General features: G+C 42.4%; 1 pseudogene; it reads left to right on the forward strand.

The window, feature by feature from the left end:
* Positions 1–13,663, forward strand: part of LOC130981007 (uncharacterized) — a 186,008-nt pseudogene that overhangs the window by 156,439 nt on the left and 15,906 nt on the right.

The following is a 13,663-nucleotide window of genomic DNA, read 5'->3' on the forward strand; positions in this document are numbered from 1 at the left end:
AGCTATCTCCCTTGTTGATGATAGGTGATGAAACAAGGAAGCATGGAAGCAAGAAGGAGGCAACCAAGGCAAGAAGTTGGCGTTGCCAACTTGGGATTGGCGTTGCCAACTCCACAACACAAGGCAAGCTTGGTCCTGGAGGCAACCAAGGCAAGGAGTTGGCGTTGCCAACTTGGGATTGGCGTTGCCAACTCCACAACACAAGGCAAGCTTGGTCCTGGAGGCAACCAAGGCAAGAAGTTGGCGTTGCCAACTTGGGATTGGCGTTGCCAACTCCACAACACAAGGCAAGCTTGGTCCTGGAGGCAACCAAGGCAAGAAGTTGGCGTTGCCAACTTGAGATTGGCGTTGCCAACGCCACACACAACCACACCAAGCAAGCTTGGCAACCCTGGAAGCAAAGTTGGCGTTGCCAACTCTAGAACCAAGTTGCCAACGCTCACACACAAGGAACTTGGCCCTGGAAGCAAGGTTGGCGTTGCCAACTCTAGAACCAAGTTGCCAACGCCACACACAAGACACAAGCAAGGAACTTGGCCCTGGAGGAAGCAAAGTTGGCGTTGCCAACTTGAAGCTGGCGTTGCCAACGCCCACACAAGGAACTTGGCCCTGGATTTGGAGCCTCGAGCACGTTGCCAGCCTAGAAATGAGGGGCGTTTTTGAGGACAACGCAGGCTAACAACGCCAAACAATCAAGCTTGGCCCTGGAAGAAAAGGAGCTGGCGTTGCCAACTCAAGATGGGCGTTGCCAACGCCACACAACCAAGCAACAAATGGAGCCCTGGAAGAAAAGGAGCTGGCGTTGCCAACTCAAGAATGGCGTTGCCAACGCCACACAAGAAAGCTTGGCTAGGCACCAAGTTTTGGTGCCAGCCAAGTTGCCAAACGCCCAATGGCGCACCAACCAGGCTGCCAAACGCCCAATGGCGCACCAACCAGGCTGCTAAACGCCCAATGGCGCACCAACCGCGTTCCAAACGCCCAAATGCCGCACCACTCACGTTGCCAACGCTAGATGGGCGTTGCCAACGCCAACTTACCAAAACAAGGCAGCCTGAACATGTCCACTTCAATGGAAGATATCTTGAGCTACAGAGATCCAAATTGAGTACTTCCAGTTGCGTTGGAAAGCTAACATTCAGAGCTTTCCAACCATATATAATAGTCCATGGTGGAGCACAAGATTGAAGCCAAACCAGAGTCATCTTTAGGCCCTAAAAACAAGAACATGAAATGAAATTCAAGGGAGCTAGAGATGATCCTTGGATGTGGGATCGAGCACGTTGCCAACGTGCACAAAGGGGGCGTGTTTTGCAACAACGCCAGCCTCAAGTCCTTGCCTTGGGAGAGTGATGCTCGAGCACGTTGCTAACTTGGGGTTGAGGGTGCGTTATTCACAACAACTTGGCAACAACTTGGCAGCTTGACCTTACCTTCTTTGAGGAGCCATAACTTGAGCTAGGAAAGTCCAATTGAGGTGATTCCAATGGCATTAGAAAATAGACATCAAGAGCTTTCCAATGATGTATAATAGTCCATATTGAAGCTGAAGGTTGACACTCAAATTCTGGGCTACATTTAGCATGAAAGTAAGGCCAAAAAGAGAAAGAGCAAGTTGTTTGCAACAACTTGGGCTAGCAACGCCCAAGTCTCAAACTCACTTCCAGGAAATTGGCATGCACGTTGCCAACGTGCACTAAGGCCTGAGTTATTGCCAACAACGCCCCTCAATGGGCCAGAATTGGTGCCAACTTGCTTTGCTTCCCCTATTCATCACAAAGGCCAACAACTTCTTCAATTGAGCCAAGAATTCAACAAAGAGAAGCCCATATTGCTAAACCAATTGAAGATCTTTGGAAGAGTTTTAGAGTAGTATAAATAGAAGAGATTGATGTACTTGTGGGGGACTTTTTTTGACACTTTTGAATACTGTTTAAGACTTAGCATTTTTATTCACTTTTTAGCACTTGAATTTTGAAGACTCTTTTGGGTGCTTCCGAGAGAGTTCTCTTTGGTTTTCTATTGGAATTTTTCTTCTTCATTTTCAAGTTTTAAGCACTTCATTCTTCTTCTTCTTCTTCCTTTACACTTAGTTTAATTCTTGTTTATGGCAATTGTTGTTGAATTTGGAGCAATGACTCACTAAACCCCACTTTCATTAGGGGGAGGAGCTCTGTTTGTTGGAATGGATTGATGAACCCATCATTCCTCCTCAATTCTAGTGGTTGATCTAAAGAGGGAACTCTTGCTCTTCATAGATTCAACCACCATCGAGAGAGGGGTTAATCTACATGAATTATGTGGTGAATTTGAGGAATGAGCCACATAATTCATTTTAGAGTTCATCCTTTCATGATTTCTTTAATCAATATACCTTGGTTAGTATGTGAGATGTAACTCTCCTTGGTTGAGATTATAGAAATTGTGTGGCTGGATAATATATGAGCTTCATCTCTTCTCATGAACAATTAGATCACGAGAGTGGCAATTGGCTATGTTGAGAGAGATTGAATCACCAAGAGATTGGGGTTCAATCACCCACTTGCCATAGATCTATACCCATGATTGAGAGGAATTTGACTAACATCAATTCATGAAAACTAACATCTCTGATCCCTAATGATCTTCTCTACCATCAATTCTTATTTCTTTTGCTTATTAGTTGTTTGAATACCCATCACCCCATCTCCCTTTACATTCTTGCAATTTATTTTTCTTGTCATCTACATTCTGTCTCTTTATTTCTTGCTCTTGCTCTTATGCTCTTTAAATTTCTGCAACCTTTAATTCCTAGCAATTTATCTTTGATGTCATTTAAGTATCTTGCACTTTAAGTTTCCGTCATTTACTTCCATTTTATTTCTATTGTCCTGTTTTTAAATTCCTTGCAATTTACATTCCTGCACTTATGTTCAAAAGTTACATTAATCACAAAATCAAAATCTTATTCGCTTAACTAAATTTACCATTTAACTAAAGTTGCTTTATCTACCAATCCTCGTGGGATCGACCTCACTCTTAGTGAGTTTTACTACTTGATGCGACCCGGTATACTTGCCGGTTGTACGTGAAATCTTAATTTTTACGTATCAAGTTTTTGGCGCCGTTGCCGGGGATTGGTTAGATTGACAATGATTAAGTGAAAGGTGGTTTAGATTAAGCATTTTTATTGTGTTTTTGCTAAGCCCACTAACTGTTTGATACTTTGTTTCACTAACTCCAATTTCACCCTCATTCTAGAGTGTTTCACTTGTGATTTTGGTTCTGTTTGTGTATGTCAGGAACAAGTAGACGTGATATTGAGGACGAGAGAACCCGCCGAAGGTTAAGGAGAGCAGAAAGGGGAAAGTTCATAGTTGGTGAAGAAGGGTCAGAGGAATCAGAAGGAGAAGATCAAGCCATGGAGGATGAGATGCACAATCCTCCTGGAGGGGTCAACAACAATGGTGGACGAGCTAGAAGGGTGTTATCCTCGTATACTATCCCTGATCCAAGACATTGTGGGAGCAGCATTGCTACACCAAATGTTCAGGCCAATAACTTTGAGCTAAAACCTCAGCTCATCACTTTGGTACAGAACAATTGCTCTTATGGAGGGGGACCTCTTGAAGACCCAAATCAACATCTCTCTGTTTTTCTGAGGATATGCAATACAGTGAAGACAAATGGAGTGCATCCAGATGTCTACAAGTTGTTGCTATTTCCATTCTCTTTGAGGGATAAAGCCACTCAATGGCTAGAATCATTCCCCAAGGAAAGCCTCAATGATTGGAATGAAGTGATGGGCAAATTTCTAGCAAAGTTCTACCCACCTCAAAAGGTCATCAAGTTGAAGACAGAGGTTCAGACTTTTAGGCAAATGGAAGGGGAGTCATTGTACGAAGCCTGGGAAAGATATAAGGCACTAATGAGAAGATGTCCCCCAGACATGTTTAGTGATTGGGTTAAGCTCCAAAACTTCTATGAAGGCTTAAGCTTAGAAGCAAGGAAGGGACTAGACTACTCATCAGGAGGATCACTCAACATGATGAAAACTGCTGAGGAGGCTCAAAACCTCATTGAGATTGTGGCAAACAATCAATATTATTACTCATCAGAGAGGCAACACAATCCACCCCCAAAGAAAGGTGTAATGGAGCTTGAAGGTGTTGATGCTATCTTGGCACAAAACAAGTTAATGCACCAACAAATCCAACAACAAATGGAGATGATAACAAAGAGAATGGATGGTATGCAACTTGCATCAGTGAACACAACAAATCAACCATCACTTGAATGGAACCAAGGTGAAGGAACCACGGTTGAACAACCACAAGAACAAGTTCAATACATGCAGAATACTTCAAATTCTCAGGAGGAATTCCATGGTGATACATACAACTCATCTTGGAAGAATCATCCCAATTTAAAGTGGGGAGAAAACCATTGGCAAAAGAACAACAACCACAATCACACCCGTAACACAAACAACCAAAATCACTATACCAACAACACTAACCAATATAGAAAAACACAAAACACATATCAACACCCCCATCATAACTCACAAACCCACCAAAATAACTTCTCTGCACCAACATCCAACTCACAAAATTACCACACTAATCCACCCAACAACTTCCAACAACAATCAACCCCCATCATACCTCCAATTGACCATCATGAGGCCAGAATCTCAAGTCTGGAAGCAACCTTGCAAGCACTTGCTCAAACCACTCAAGCTTTAGCTAAGGGACAACAAGAACAAGCGGTCACTATGAAGAACATTGAGAGACAAGTGGGACAACTAGCCAAACAAGCCGAGAAACCAACCCATGTCCTCCCAAGTGACACAATACCCAACCCAAGAGAAGAATGTAAGGCTTTGCAATTAAGGAGTGGCAAGGTAGTTGGTGAAAGTTCAAATAAAGAAGCAACAAAACCCAAAGAGCAAGACACAGTGGAGAGGCAAGATGAAGAAAAGGCTTCAACATCTAACAAAGGCAAGGAGGTTGTCAAGCCACAAGGCAATCCACCAAGTCAAGAAGGCAACCGTGATGGCAAGGAAAGTATGAATCCACAAAAAGAAAACAAAAATGAAGGAGTGAAAGCTTATGTACCCAAGCTTCCATACCCAACTAGGATACACAGAGGAGCAAAGGACCAACAATTCCCAAGGTTTTTAGAGATCTTCAAGAAACTTGAAATCAACATCCCATTGGCAGAAGCTCTAGAACAGATGCCATTGTATGCAAAGTTTCTTAAGGAGTTGATCACCAAGAAGAGGAGTTGGCAAGAAAAAGAAACCGTGGTTCTCAATCAAGAGTGTAGTGCCATCATTCAACAAGGGTTACCTCCAAAACTCAAAGACCCTGGCAGCTTTCTCATACCTTGCACGATTGGGAGCATGGCTGTTGATAAATCACTTTGTGACCTGGGAGCAAGCATTAACTTAATGCCCCTTACCATGATGAAGAAAATGATGATTGAAGAGCTCAAACCCACAAGGATGTCACTCCAACTTGCTGACAGATCCATCAAAGTGCCAAATGGAGTAGTTGAGAACCTCTTGGTGAAGGTGGGAAACTTCATATTCCCAGCTGATTTTGTGGTCCTAGACATGGATGAAGAGGGAAACAATTCAGTCATTCTTGGTAGACCCTTTTTGGCTACAGCTAGAACAATCATTGATGTGGAAAAGGGAGAGATGATCTTCAGGGTGCATGATGAGCAAATGACCATAAATGTCTTCAAAGCGATGCAACACCCTGTTGAGAAAGAAAATTGCATGAGGATTGATGTAGTAGACTCTTTGGTTGAAGAAGTGCTTGACACAAACCATCAAATGAAACAAGAGGAAGTCCATAACATCAAAGGACAAGAAGAAAACACGTTGGAAGCATCAAAGGAACCAAGTGAAGCTACCAAAGAAAAGGCACCACAACAAGAGTTGAAACCACTACCCCCTCATCTTAAATATGCATTTCTTGGTGAGAAGGATAGCTTCCCAGTGATCATCAATTCCACATTGAATGCAGAAGAAGAAGAAAAGCTCCTTGTGGTTTTGAGAACTCACAAAGAGGCTTTGGGGTGGACCATTGATGACTTGAAGGGCATAAGCCCTGCCATATGCATGCACAAGATACTCTTGGAGGAGAACTCCAAACCTGTGGTACAACCTCAAAGAAGATTGAATCCAACAATGAAGGAGGTTGTTCAAAAGGAAGTCCTGAAGTTGTGCAAGGCTGGGATCATCTACCCTATATCTGACAGCCCATGGGTCAGTCCAGTGCAAGTAGTACCTAAGAAAGGAGGCATGACTGTCATTGTTAATGAGAAGAATGAGCTTATCCCAACACGAACAGTGACAGGGTGGAGGATGTGCATAGACTATAGGAGGTTGAATGATGCAACAAGAAAAGACCACTTTCCTCTACCTTTCATTGATCAGATGCTTGAAAGGTTGGCTGGCCATGCTTATTATTGTTTTCTTGATGGATATTCTGGGTATAATCAGATAGTGGTTGACCCCATGGATCAAGAGAAGACTTCCTTCACTTGTCCCTTTGGAGTCTTTGCATACCGGAGGATGCCATTTGGACTTTGCAATGCCCCAGCTACCTTTCAAAGATGCATGCTTTCAATCTTCTCAGACATGGTAGAAAAATTCATTGAAGTCTTTATGGATGATTTCTCTGTTTTTGGTGATTCATTCAATACTTGCTTGCACCATCTTACCTTAGTCTTGAAAAGATGCCAAGAAACAAACTTAGTTTTGAATTGGGAAAAATGCCATTTCATGGTACCCGAAGGCATTGTTCTTGGTCACAAAATTTCAAGAAAGGGTATAGAAGTTGACAAGGCAAAAGTAGAAATTATAGAAAAACTTCCTTTGCCAACTAGTGTGAAAGCTGTTAGAAGTTTCTTAGGACATGCTGGATTTTATAGGAGATTCATCAAAGATTTTTCCAAAATAGCAAAGCCACTAAGCAATTTGCTGGTGGTAGAAAATCCTTTTATCTTTGATGATGAATGCAAGCATGCTTTTGAAACTCTAAAGGCTAAGCTCACCACAGCACCAATCATCACACCCCCAACTTGGGGACTACCTTTTGAACTCATGTGTGATGCAAGCAACCTTGCAATTGGCGCTGTGTTGGGGCAAAGGAAGGAAAAGAAGCTTCATGTTATCTACTATGCAAGTAAGGTGTTGAATGAAGCTCAAAAGAACTACACCACAACAGAGAAAGAGCTACTAGCTGTGGTATATGCTTTTGATAAGTTTAGACAATATTTGATTGGATCTAAAGTCTTAGTGTATACTGACCATGCTGCTCTTAAGTATCTTATGTCAAAACAGGATGCCAAACCAAGGTTAATCAGATGGGTGCTACTCCTACAAGAGTTTGACATTGAGATCAAAGATAGAAAGGGCAATGAAAATCAAGTTGCTGACCACTTATCAAGGGTGCCACAAGATGCATGCCTGGTCGGCGAAATTGTGAACTATACTTTTTCACAACTCTCATAATCCCTGGTAATGGCTCCAAAAACTTGGTGCGCTCAATACCATGGCATTACACAACTTCGCACAACTAACCAGCAAGTGCACTGGGTCGTCCAAGTAATAAAACCTTACGTGAGTAAGGGTCGATCCCACGGAGATTGTTAGTATTGAAGCAAGCTATGGTCATCTTGTAAATCTTAGTCAGGCAAACTCAATTGTATATGATGATGAACGAAAATAAGAATAAGATAAAGATAGTGATACTTATGTATATCATTGGTGTATGAGCTTCAGACAAGTGTATGAAGATGCCTTCCCTTCCGTCTCTCTGCTTTCCTACAGCCTTCATCCAATCCTTTCTTACTCCTTTCCATGGCAAGCTCGTGTAGGGTCTCACTGTTGTCAGCAGCTACCTCCCATCCTCTCAGTGAAAGCGATTGCATATGTCCTGTCACGGCATAGCGGAATTCATCTGTCGGTTCTCAATCAGGCGCGGAATAGAATCCAGTGATTCTTTGCGTTATCACTAACGCCCCCGCCCTCAGGGTTTGAAGCACGTCACAGTCATTCAGTCATTGAATCCTACTCAGAACACCACAGACAAGGTTAGACCTTCCGGATTCTCTTGAATGCTGCCATCAGGTCCTGCCTTTACCACGAAGACTCCGAAGAATCCAAGAGATATTCACTAAGCCTCGAATGCTTGTAGAACAAGAATGGTTGTCAGTCACCTTGTTCATAGGTGAAGAACAAGTGATATCTTGGTAAAAGAATAAGCGGAATTGAATGGAAGAACAATAGTAATTGCATTAATACTCGAGGTACAGCAGAGCTCCACACCCTTAATCTATGGTGTGTAGAAACTCCACCGTTGAAAATACATAAGAACAGGGTCTAGGCATGGCCGAATGGCCAGCCTCCCAAAGATCTAAGATAGCATAAAAGTGAAGATAGCTACCAAAGTCTTGATAAAAGCTCCTTAATACAATAGTAAAAGGTCCTACTTATAGATAACTAGTAGCCTAGGTGTACAAAGATGAGTAAATGACATAAAAATCCACTTCCGGGCCCACTTGGTGTGTGCTTGGGCTGAGCAATCAAGGAAATTCGTGTAGAGACCTTTTCTGGAGTTAAACGCCAGCTCCCATGCCAGTTTGGGCGTTTAACTCCAACTTTTATTCCTGTTCCGGCGTTTAACGCTGGAATTCCTGAGGCCGGATTGCTTTGCGGGTTTGGGCCATCAAATCTTGGACAAAGTATGGACTATTATATATTGCTGGAAAGCCCTGGATGTCTACTTTCCAACGCCGTTGAGAGCGCGCCAATTGGGCTTCTGTAACTCCAGAAAATCCACTTCGAGTGCAGGGAGGTCAGAATCCAACAGCATCTGCAGTCCTTTTTGGTCTCTGAATCAGATTTTTGCTCAGGTCCCTCAATTTCAGCCAGAAAATACCTGAAATCACAGAAAAACACACAAACTCATAGTAAAGTCCAGAAAAGTGAATTTTAAATAAAAACTAATAAAAATGTACTAAAATCTAACTAAAAGATATCAAAAACATACTAAAAACAATGCCAAAAAGTATACAAATTATCCGCTCATCACAACACCAAACTTAAATTGTTGCTTGTCCTCAAGCAACTGAAAATCAAATAAGATCAAAAGAAGAGAATATGCAATGAATTCCAAAAACATCTGTGAAGATCAGTATTAACTAGATGAGCGGGGCTTTTAACCTTCTGTCTCTGAACAGTTTTGGCATCTCAATCTATCCCTTGAAATTCAGAATGGTTGGCTTCTTTAGGAACTCAGAGTCCAGATAGTGTTAATGATTCTCCTAGTAAAGTATGATGATTCTTGAACATAGCTATTTATTGAGTCTTGGCTGTGGCCCAAAGCACTCTGTCTTCCAGTATTACCACCGGATACATACATGCCACAGACACATAATTGGGTGAACCTTTTCAGATTGTGACTCAGCTTTGCTAAAGTCCCCAATTAGAGGTGTCCAGGGTTCTTAAGCACACTCTTATTTGCCTTGGATCACAACTTTATTTCTTTTCTTTTTCTTTCTTTTCTTTCTTTTTTCGATTTTTTTTTTTTTTTTTTTTTTTGAATAGCTTTTTCTTGCTTCAAGAATCATTTTATTGATTTTTCAGATCCTCAGTAACATGTCTCCTTTTTCATCATTCTTTCAAGAGCCAACATTCATGAACCACAAATTCAAGATACATATGCACTGTTTACACATACATTCAGAGAACAAAAATATTGCCACCACATCAAAATAATTAAACTATTATAAAATTCAAAATTCATGCAATTCTTCCTTTTTCAATTAAGCACATTTTTATTCAAGAAAGGTGATGGATTCATAGGACATTCATAACTTTAAGGCATAGACACTAAGACACTAATGATCATAAGACACAAACATGGATAACATAAAGCATAAAATTCGAAAAACAAAGGAATAAAGAACAAGGAAATCAAGGAATGGGTCCACCTTAGTGATGGCGGCTCTTCCTTGCTTTTGAAGGTCCTATGGAGTGCTTGAGCTCCTCAATGTCTCTTCCTTGTCTTTGTTGCTCCTCCCTCATGATTCTTTGATCTTCTCTAATTTCATGGAGGAGAATGGAGTGTTCTTGATGCTCCACCCTTAGTTGTCCCATGTTGGAACTTAATTCTCCTAGGGAGGTGTTTAGTTGCTCCCAATAGTTTGTGGAGGAAAGTTCATCCCTTGAGGAATCTCAGGGATTTCTTGATGAGAGGGGTCTCTTGTGTATTCCATCCTTTTCTTGGTGATGGGCTTGTCCTCATCAATGGGGATATCTCCTTCTATGTCAACTCCAACTGAATAACAGAGGTGACAAATGAGGTGAGGAAAGGCTAATCTTGCCAAAGTGGAGGTCTTGTCCGCCACCTTATAGAGTTCTTGGCTATAACCTCATGAACTTTTATTTCTTCTCCAATCATGATGCTATGGATCATGATGGCCCGGTCTATGGTAACTTCGGACCGGTTGCTAGTGGGAATGATTGAGCGTTGTATGAACTCTAACCATCCTCTAGCCACGGGTTTGAGGTCATGCCTTCTCAATTGAACCGGCTTTCCTCTTGAGTCTTGCCTCCATTGTGCGCCCTCTTCACATATGACTGTGAGGACTTGGTCCAACCTTTGATCAAAGTTGACCCTTCTAGTGAAAGGATGCTCATCTCCTTGCATCATAGGCAAGTTGAACGCCACCCTCACACTCTCCGGACTAAAATCCAAGTATTTCCCCCGAACCATAGTAAGATAATTCTTTGGATTCGGGTTCACACTTTGGTCATGGTTCTTTGTGATCCATGCATTGGCATAGAACTCTTGAACCATCAAGATTCCGACTTGTTGAATGGGGTTGGTAAGTACTTCCCAACCTCTTCTTCGGATCTCATGGCGGATCTCCGGATATTCACCCTTTTTGAGTGAAAAGGGGACCTCGGGGATCACCTTCTTCAAGGCCACAACTTCATAGAAGTGGTCTTGATGCACCTTTGAGAGGAATCTATCCATCTCCCATGACTCGGAGGTGGAAGCTTTTGCTTTCCCTTTCCTCTTTTTAGAGGTTTCTCCAGCCTTTGGTGCCATAATGGTTATGAAAAAGCAACGCTTTTACCACACCAAACTTAAAATATTTGCTCGTCCTCGAGCAAAAGAAGAAAGAAGAGAGTAGAAGAAGAAGAAATGAAGAAGAGGGAGATGGTGGTGTATACGGCCAAAGAGGGAGAAGAAAGGGTGTTTAGGTTGTGTGAAAATGAAGAGTTGAAGAAGGGTATTTATAGGAGAGAGGGGGGTAAAAGGTTCGGCCATTTGAGGGTGGGTTTGGGAGGGAAAGTGGTTTGAATTTGAAGGGTGAGGTTGGTGGGGTTTTATGAAGGATGGATGTGAGTGGTGAAGAGAAAGATGGGATTTGATAGGTGAGGGGTTTTTGGGGAAAAGGTGTTGAGGTGATTGGTGAATGGGGGAAGAAGAGAGAGAGTGATGGTAGGGTCCTGTGGGGTCCACAGATCCTGTAGTGTCAAGGAAAAGTCATCCCTGCACCAAAAGTTGCTCAAAATCACGTTTTGAGCCATTTCTGGCGTTAAACGCCGGGCTAGTGCCCATTCCTGGCGTTTAACGCCAGGTTGTTGCCCTTTACTGGCGTTTAACGCCAGTCTGGTGCCCTTTTCTGGCGTTAAACGCCCAGAAAGGTGCCAGACTGGGCGTTAAACGCCCAACTGCTAGGCTGACTGGCGTTTGAACGCCAGCAGCATCTTCCTCCAGGGTGTGCTGTTTTTCTTCCTGTTTTTCATTTTGTTTTTGCTTTTTTCATTGTTTTTGTGACTTCTTATGATCATCAACCTACAAAAATAACAAAAGAAAATAATTAATTATAAAACATTGGGTTGCCTCCCAACAAGCGCTTCTTTAGTGTCATTAGCTTGACAGAGGACTCCCATGGAGCCTCAGAAACACTCAGAACCGTGTTGAAACCTCCCAACACCAAACTTAGAGTTTGAATGTGGGGTTTCAACACCAAACTTAGAGTTTGGTTGTGGCCTCCCAACACCAAACTTAGAGTTTGACTGTGGGGGCTCTGTTTGGCTCTGTTTTGAGAGAAGCTCTTCATGCTTCTTCTCCATGATGATAGAGGGATATCCTTGGGCCTTAAACACCATGGATTCTTCATTCACTTGAATGATCAACTCTCCTCTATCAACATCAATCACAGCCTTTGCTGTGGCTAGGAATGGTCTGCCAAGGATGATGGATTCATCCATGCACTTCCCAGTCTCTAGGACTATGAAATCAGTAGGAATGTAATGGTCTTCAATCTTCACCAAAACATTCTCTATAAGTCCATGAGCTTGTTTTCTTGAATTGTCTGCCATCTCTAATGAGATTCTTGCAGCTTGCACCTCAAGGATCCCTAATTTCTCCTTTACAGAGAGGGGCATGAGGTTTACACTTGACCCTAAGTCACACAAGGCCTTCTTGAAGGTCATGGTGCCTATGGTACAAGGTATAGAAAACTTCCCAGGATCCTGCCTCTTTTGAGGCAGTTTCTGCCTAGACAAGTCATCCAGTTCTTTGGTGAGCAAGGGAGGTTCATCCTCCCAAGTCTCATTTCCAAATAACTTGTCATTTAGTTTCATGATTGCTCCAAGGTATTTAGCAACTTGCTCTTTAGTGACATACTCATCCTCTTCAGAGGAAGAATACTCATCAGAGCTCATGAATGGCAGAAGTAAGTCCAATGGAATCTCTATGGTCTCATTTTGAGCCTCAGATTCCCATGGTTCCTCATTGGGGAACTCACTGGAGGCCAGTGCACGCCCATTGAGGTCTTCCTCAGTGGCGTTCACTGCCTCTCCTTCCTCCCAGAATTCGGCCATGTCTATGGCTTTGCACTCTCCTTTTGGATTTTCTTCTGTATTACTTGGGAGAGTGCTAGGAGGGAGTTCAGTAACTTTCTTGCTCAGCTGACCCACTTGTCCTTCCAAATTTCTGATGGAGGACCTTGTTTCATTCATGAAACTTTGAGTGGTCTTTATTAGATCAGAGACCATTGTTGCTAAGTCAGAAGTATTCTGCTTAGAACTCTCTGTCTGTTGCTGAGAAGATGATGGAAAAGGCTTGCCATTGCTAAACCTGTTTCTTCCACCATTATTGTTATTGAAACCTTGTTGAGGTCTCTCTTGATTCTTCCATGAGAGATTTGGGTGATTTCTCCATGAAGAATTATAGGTGTTTCCATAGGGTTCTCCTAGGTAATTCACCTCTTCCATGGAAGGGTTCTCAGGATCATAAGCTTCTTCCTTAGATGAAGCATCCTCAGTACTGTTTGGTGCATTTTGCATTCCAGTACAGACTTTGAGAAATCAAATTGACTTGTTGAGTCAATATCTTATTCTGAGCCAGTATGGCATTCAGAGCATCAATCTCAAGAACTCCTTTCTTCTGATTAGTCCCATTGTTCACAGGATTCCTTTCAGAAGTGTACATGAATTGGTTATTTGCAACCATTTCAATCAGCTCTTGAGCTTCTGCAGGCGTCTTCTTCAGATGAAGAGATCCTCCTGCAGAGCTATCCAAGGACATCTTAGATAGTTCAGAGAGACCATCATAGAAAATACCTATGATGCTCCATTCAG

The sequence above is a fragment of the Arachis stenosperma genome, chromosome 5, assembly GCF_014773155.1.
Source record: "Arachis stenosperma cultivar V10309 chromosome 5, arast.V10309.gnm1.PFL2, whole genome shotgun sequence".
NCBI classification, from domain to species: Eukaryota; Viridiplantae; Streptophyta; class Magnoliopsida; order Fabales; family Fabaceae; genus Arachis; species Arachis stenosperma.